General features: G+C 45.9%; 1 long non-coding RNA gene across 1 annotated transcript; it reads right to left on the reverse strand.

The window, feature by feature from the left end:
• Positions 1-2,476: 2,476 nt before the first annotated feature.
• Positions 2,477-3,878, reverse strand: LOC124019086. Its single transcript, XR_006835736.1, has 3 exons — positions 3,839-3,878; positions 2,886-3,002; positions 2,477-2,551 (listed from the first exon to the last, which is right to left on the reverse strand). It is a non-coding gene; the product is annotated as an uncharacterized LOC124019086 (long non-coding RNA).
• Between the last annotated feature and the right edge of the window lie 4,168 nt (positions 3,879-8,046).

The following is an 8,046-nucleotide window of genomic DNA, read 5'->3' on the forward strand; positions in this document are numbered from 1 at the left end:
CTGAGGCAGCAAAGCATCCCCCAAAACCATCACACAACCACCACCATTCTTGACCTTTGGAATAAGGTTCTTACTGTGGAATGCAGTGTTTGGTTCTGGCCAGACATAAAATGGACTCTTGGGAGAATGTTCTATGGACAGATGAGTCAAAATAGGCAAAAGGTGGTACAACCAGTTATTGAGTGTAAGGGGGCAATTACTTTTTCACACAGGGGAATTGGGTGTTGCATAACTTTGTTAAATAAATATATAAATATTATTTTTTTCTTTCTTATTTGTAAACTCAGGTTACCTTAATCTAATATTAGGTGTTGGTTGAAGATCTGATAATATTTAGTATCAACAATATACAATAACCTTTTCACAGTACTGTCTATGTGACATGGGGATGATGTAGGAGTCACTAACCGTCTATGTGACATGGGGATGATGTAGGAGTCACTAACCGTCTATGTGAGATGGGGATGATGTAGGAGTCACTAACCGTCTATGTGACATGGGGATGATGTAGGAGTCACTAACCGTCTATGTGAGATGGGGATGATGTAGGAGTCACTAACCGTCTATGTGAGAGATGGGGATGATGGAGTCACTAACCGTCTATGTGAGATGGGGATGATGTAGGAGTCACTAACCGTCTATGTGAGATGGGGATGATGGAGTCACTAACCGTCTATGTGAGATGGGGATGATGTAGGAGTCACTAACCGTCTATGTGAGATGGGGATGATGTAGGAGTCACTAACCGTCTATGTGAGAGATGGGGATGATGGAGTCACTAACCGTCTATGTGAGATGGGGATGATGGAGTCACTAACCGTCTATGTGAGATGGGGATGATGTAGGAGTCACTAACCGTCTATGTGAGATGGGGATGATGTAGGAGTCACTAACCGTCTATGTGAGAGATGGGGATGATGTAGGAGTCACTAACCGTCTATGTGAGATGGGGATGATGGAGTCACTAACCGTCTATGTGAGATGGGGATGATGGAGTCACTAACCGTCTATGTGAGATGGGGATGATGTAGGAGTCACTAACCGTCTATGTGAGATGGGGATGATGTAGGAGCCACTAACCGTCTATGTGGGAGATGGGGATGATGTAGGAGTCACTAACCGTCTATGTGCGGTAGATGGGGATAGATGTAGGAGTCACTAACCGCCTATGTGAGATGGGGATGATGTAGGGAGTCACTAACCGTCTATGTGAGATGGGGATGATGGAGTCACTAACCGTCTATGTGAGAGATGGGGATGATGTAGGAGTCACTAACCATCTATGTGAGATGGGGATGATGTAGGAGTCACTAACCGTCTATGTGAGATGGGGATGATGGAGTCACTAACCGTCTATGTGAGAGATGGGGATGATGTAGGAGTCACTAACCATCTATGTGAGATGGGGATGATGTAGGAGTCACTAACCGTCTATGTGAGATGGGGATGATGTAGGAGTCACTAACCGTCTATGTGAGATGGGGGATGATGTAGGAGTCACTAACCGTCTATGTGTGAGATGGGGATGATGTAGGAGTCACTAACCGTCTATGTGAGATGGGGATGATGGAGTCACTAACCGTCTATGTGAGATGGGGGATGATGTAGGAGTCACTAACCGTCTATGTGCGAGATGGGGATGATGTAGGAGTCACTAACCATCTATGTGAGATGGGGATGATGTAGGAGTCACTAACCGTCTATGTGCGAGATGGGGATGATGGAGTCACTAACCATCTATGTGAGATGGGGATGATGTAGGAGTCACTAACCGTCTATGTGAGATGGGGATGATGTAGGAGTCACTAACCATCTATGTGACATGGGGATGATGTAGGAGTCACTAACCGTCTATGTGAGATGGGGGATGATGTAGGAGTCACTAACCGTCTATGTGAGATGGGGGATGATGTAGGAGTCACTAACCGTCTATGTGAGATGGGGATGATGTAGGAGTCACTAACCGTCTATGTGAGATGGGGATGATGGAGTCACTAACCGTCTATGTGAGATGGGGGATGATGTAGGAGTCACTAACCGTCTATGTGAGATGGGGATGATGTAGGAGTCACTAACCGTCTATGTGAGAGATGGGGATGATGTAGGAGTCACTAACCGTCTATGTGAGATGGGGATGATGGAGTCACTAACCGTCTATGTGAGATGGGGATGATGGAGTCACTAACCGTCTATGTGAGATGGGGATGATGTAGGAGTCACTAACCGTCTGTGAGATGGGGATGATGTAGGAGTCACTAACCATCTATGTGCGAGATGGGGATGATGTAGGAGTCACTAACCGTCTATGTGAGATGGGGATGATGTAGGGAGTCACTAACCGTCTATGTGAGATGGGGATGATGTAGAGTCACTAACCATCTATGCGAGATGGGGATGATGTAGGAGTCACTAACCGTCTATGTGCGAGATGGGGATGCTGGCGGTGTCTCCGTCCTGTCCGCTAAGATTGGCCTGTGTAGGCTGCCTCCTGGACAAGACTGGCCACCTTGTCTGTGTAGGTGTAGGGGTTACACACCAGACACATGAGCACCTGGACACACACACACACACATCACAGGGTTACATACCAGACACATGAGCACCTGGACACACACACACACACACACACACATCACAGGGTTACATACCATCACCTGGACACACACACACATCACAGAGAAGAGACACACACATCACAGAGAAGAGACACACACACACCCTGTATCATAAATAGCATAACACAATCAACTAATCAATCAATCCCTAAGCGCGGGAAGGCCTCGGGTATGAAGGTGTCATAGATGTATTTATTGTATACTACTTATGACGACGACATAGATAGATTGAGGGTATCAATGATTGATTGATGTATCAGGTGACTGGACCCTCTCCAGGAAGTGTATAACCGTGTCCTGCTGCTCTGTCTGTAGTCTGTCCAGGTGTTTCAGCCACAGCTCCAGCTCAGACCAGGTGTACTCAAACACTCCACTGTCCTTCAGCACCTAATCCCAAACAACGGAGACCAAGGAGTTGACAGGAACTCACAGTAGATGTATTTAATAAGTACACTACTATTTGTTTTTACTACGTTGGGCACATTCAAGAGTCAGTGGGTATACTAAATTCTGTATATATATATATATATATATATATATATATATAGGGCAATACTTTTGAAACCACTATGGGGAAAAGTACTCAATGGTCCTACTTGAGTAAAAGTGAAGATGCCTAAAAACAGAAAATGACTCAAGTAAAAGTGAAAGTCACCCAGTAAACTACTACTTGAGTAAAAGTCACCCAGTAAACTACTACTTGAGTGAAAGTCACCCAGTAAAATACTACTTGAGTGAAAGTCACCCAGTAAACTACTACTTGAGTGAAAGTCACCCAGTAAACTACTACTTGAGTGAAAGTCACCCAGTAAACTACTACTTGAGTGAAAGTCACCCAGTAAAATACTACTTGAGTAAAAGTCTAAAAGTATTTGGTTTTAAAATATCAAAAGTAAAAGCTACAAAATGGAACGAGTACTTTTGGGTGTCGGGGAAAATTGTACGGACATTATTTTCATTAGGAATGTAAAGTGAAGTAAAAGTTATAAATAGTTTTTTTTAAACTATATATATATATATATAAATAGAAAAGTAAAGTAAAGTACAGATACCCCCCAAAATAAATACTTAAGTAGTACTTTAGAGTTTTTTTTTTTTTTTTTTTACTTAAGTACTTTACACCATTGGTCAAAAGTAGTGCACTATGTCAAGGAATGGAGTACCATTTGGGACAAAGCCCGTGTGTGATTCAAACCCGGTTGGAACCGAGGCAGAGGTCTCACCTTCACCACCAGTTTCCTGGTGGACATTTTCAGGTGGCTGCTGTTGCTGCTCACAAACATCTTGAGGAGCAGGAAGAACACAGACTTCTCCCCAGAGCCCGTCTCCACGTGATCCTGACAACGGAAAGGAGCCAAATGAAATGACTTCAAGGTTATAAAAGGAGACTTCACAAATAACCAGGGGCAAAACTTTCACTGGGGGCAGGGGGTGGGGGGACATGCCCCCCCCCACCCAGTTGTTTTATTGCACTGTGATGCAAAAGAGACATGCTGAAGGATTCATACAGACACCTCAGAGTAGGTGAATGGATGATCTATGCATGTGTGGTTCCCACCGTGAAGCACATGGAGGAGGAGGTGGTGTGATGGTGTGGGGGCTTTGCTGGTGACACTGTCAGTAATTTATTTAGAATTCAAGGCACACTTAACCAGCATGGCTACCACAGCATTCTGCAGCGATACGCCGTCCCATCTGGTTTGGGCTTAGTGGGACTATCATTTGTTTTTCAACTCTCCAGACAGTGTAAAGGCTATTTTACTGCATCAGATGACCTGGTCTCCATAATCACCTGACCCTCAACCCAATTGAGATGGTTTGGGATGAGTTGGACAGCAGAGTGAAGAAAAGCAGCCAACAAATGCTCAGCATCTGTGGGAACTCCTTCAAGACTGTTGGAAAAGCATTCCAGGTGATGCTGGTTGAGAGAATGCCAAGAATGTGCAAAGCTGTCATCAAGGCAAAGAGTGAATATTTATTTTGGTTACTACATGATTCCATACGTGTTATTTCATAGTTTTGATGTCTTCACTATCATTACAAAATGTAGAAAATAACAAAGAAAAACCCTTGAATGAGTACATTTACATTTACATTTAAGTCATTTAGCAGACGCTCTTATCCAGAGCTACTTACAAATTGGAATAGCCGTGTCCAATCTTTTTACCGACAGACCGTATGTGTATGTATATATATATTTATATCACTAGATTGGATTTATTACTAGATTAAGGGTACACTGTGCAACTTTCATAAGGTTTGGATGCCCTATATGGAACGACTAAAGGAGTCTGTAATGACAACATGCCCATGTCAGGGGAGATACCTCTTCAGGTCATCCCTAGCTACTGGGCTGGTCAGTCCTGGGGGTCTTCCCAGGGTCAGGACTGAGGTTGCCACTCTAGCTTCGGCCTAACACACCTGAAACCAATAATTAACGTAAGATCCTAAAGCTGAGTGGGGTGTGTCGGGGCGCTGTAGGGCGGTGGGCCCTTAGCTGGATCGTCCCGCCCTGCCCCCTATATTGTGTACAAGTAAAAAGAGCACTACAGTACTCTTAAGGCCTATGATATGAATCACAGCCCTCTGGCGTCACGGCCCTCTGGCGTCTACGGCCCTCTGGCGTCTACGGCCCTCTGGCGTCTACGGCCCTCTGGCGTCTACGGCCCTCTGGCGTCTACGGCCTCTGGCGTCACGGCCCTCTGGCGTCTACGGCCCTCTGGCGTCTACGGCCCTCTGGCGTCTACGGCCCTCTGGCGTCTACGGCCCTCTGGCGTCTACGGCCCTCTGGCGTCTACGGCCCTCTGGCGTCTACGGCCCTCTGGCGTCTACGGCCCTCTGGCGTCTACGGCCCTCTCACAGCCCGGTGCCCTCTGGCGCTACAGCCCTCTGGTGTTAGTGCCTCCCCCCATAACAATAACAGGGGAGGTTAGCAAAGTATCCGAGGGAGCACCCCCAGACCCCCACAAGTTCATGTTCCTACCACTTCTAAAAACCAAAGTTGGGCCCCTACTGTTTCCATAGTCTCACATTTCCTTTGAAGCCACTCTAGGAGACAGCAGACAGTTCAACCCCTGGTCTGTTCCATGCTCCTTATAGGGGATATTAAACATATCACTAACAGTCTGTTCCATGCTCCTTATAGAATATATTAAATATATCACTAACAGTCTGTTCCATGCTCCTTATAGAATATATTAAATATATCACTAACAGTCTGTTCCATGCTCCTTATAGAATATATTAAATATATCACTAACAGTCTGTTCCATGCTCCTTATAGGGGATATTAAACATATCACTAACAGTCTGTTCCATGCTCCTTATAGAATATATTAAATATATCACTAACAGTCTGTTCCATGCTCCTTATAGGGGATATTAAATATACCACTAACAGTCTGTTCCATGCTCCTTATAGGGGATATTAAATATACCACTAACAGTCTGTTCCATTCTAACCTGAACCCTGAACCCGGTCTATAAGCATCTCACCTGAACTCTGAACCCAGTCTATAATCATCTCACCTGAACTCTGAACCCAGTCTATAACCATCTCACCTGAACTCTGAACCAGGACAACTTGCTGGTCTAGAAGATCCCCTGAACCAGGACAACTTGCTGGTCTAGAAGATCCCCTGAACCAGGACAACTTGCTGGTCTAGAAGCTCCCCTGAACCAGGACAACTTGCTGGTCTAGAAGCTCCCCTGAACCAGGACAACTTGCTGGTGTAGAAGCTCCCCTGAACCAGGACAACTTGCTGGTGTAGAAGCTCCCCTGAACCAGGACAACTTGCTGGTCTAGAAGCTCCCCTGAACCAGGACAACTTGCTGGTCTAGAAGATCCCCTGAACCAGGACAACTTGCTGGTCTAGAAGCTCCCCTGAACCAGGACAACTTGCTGGTCTAGAAGCTCCCCTGAACCAGGACAACTTGCTGGTCTAGAAGCTCCCCTGAACCAGGACAACTTGCTGGTCTAGAAGCTCCCCTGAACCAGGACAACTTGCTGGTCTAGAAGATCCTGAACCAGGACAACTTGCTGGTCTAGAAGATCCCTGAACCAGGACAACTTGCTGGTCTAGAAGATCCCTGAACCAGGACAACTTGCTGGTCTAGAAGCTCCCCTGAACCAGGACAACTTGCTGGTCTAGAAGCTCCCCTGAACCAGGACAACTTGCTGGTCTAGAAGATCCCCTGAACCAGGACAACTTGCTGGTCTCGAAGCTCCCCTGAACCAGGTGATAACATCAAACACACCCGGTCTATAAGCATCTCACCTGAACTCTGAACCCAGTCTATAATCATCTCACCTGAACTCTGAACCCAGTCTATAACCATCTCACCTGAACTCTGAACCCAGTCTATAAGCATCTCACCTGAACTCTGAACCAAGAGAACTTGCTGGCCGGCAGGTCCAGGGCCAGTTGTAATATCTGGTGTTGAAGGACTGGATGGACCTCCTCTCTCATACCTTTCTCTGACACGATACCTGAAGAGAGACCAAATACGATACCGTTAAAACGGACACAATCAGTGGATGATTTCCCCAGGCCTTTTGGAAGGCCGTACGGATCCTCAGAATGACGAGATAACGTGAAAGTTGTCTCTAAGTGTGGTAACACAATGTAAGGCAAATTCAGAGATTTTAACATTCTGTTAGCACATCAAGAAGAAAACTTCCATATTTTTTAACAGGACTAATAAAGAGCAACAGAGCAATCAATGAATCAATCAATGAATCAATCAACCAATGAATAAATCAATGAATCAATCAATCATTGAATCAATCAATGAATCAATCATTCAATGAATGAATCAATCAATCAACCAATGAATCAATCAATGAATCAATCGATCGTCCATCCATAGAGTTTATAGAGCAGTACCTTTGAGCAGCTTGCTGAAGTCAAACTTGCTCTGGCTAACCAGGTGAGGCACTACCTTCTGGTAGAGACACATGACCTGGAGGATGAGGGCTTTCAGGACGATGACCTCTGGAGACTCGGGGCCTGACAGGGCTGGAGGAGACAGACGGGAGAGACAGACAGACGCACGGGAAGAGAGACAGACAGGAGAGACAGACAGGAGAGACAGACAGATGGGAAACACAGACAGATAGATGGGAGAGACAGGAGAGACAGACAGACGCACGGGGAAGAGAGACAGACAGGAGAGACAGACAGAAGGGAAACACAGACAGATAGATGGGAGAGACAGGAGAGACAGACAGACGGGAGAGACAGACAGGAGAGACAGACAGGAGAGACAGGAGAGACAGACAGATGGGAGACACAGACAGATAGATGGGAGAGACAGACAGACAGGAGAGACAGACAGGAGAGACAGACAGATGGGAAACACAGACAGATAGATGGGAGAGACAGGAGAGACAGACAACATCACGGGAAGAGAGAGACAGGAGAGACAGACA

The sequence above is a fragment of the Oncorhynchus gorbuscha genome, unplaced genomic scaffold, assembly GCF_021184085.1.
Source record: "Oncorhynchus gorbuscha isolate QuinsamMale2020 ecotype Even-year unplaced genomic scaffold, OgorEven_v1.0 Un_scaffold_6862, whole genome shotgun sequence".
Taxonomy (NCBI): domain Eukaryota; kingdom Metazoa; phylum Chordata; class Actinopteri; order Salmoniformes; family Salmonidae; genus Oncorhynchus; species Oncorhynchus gorbuscha.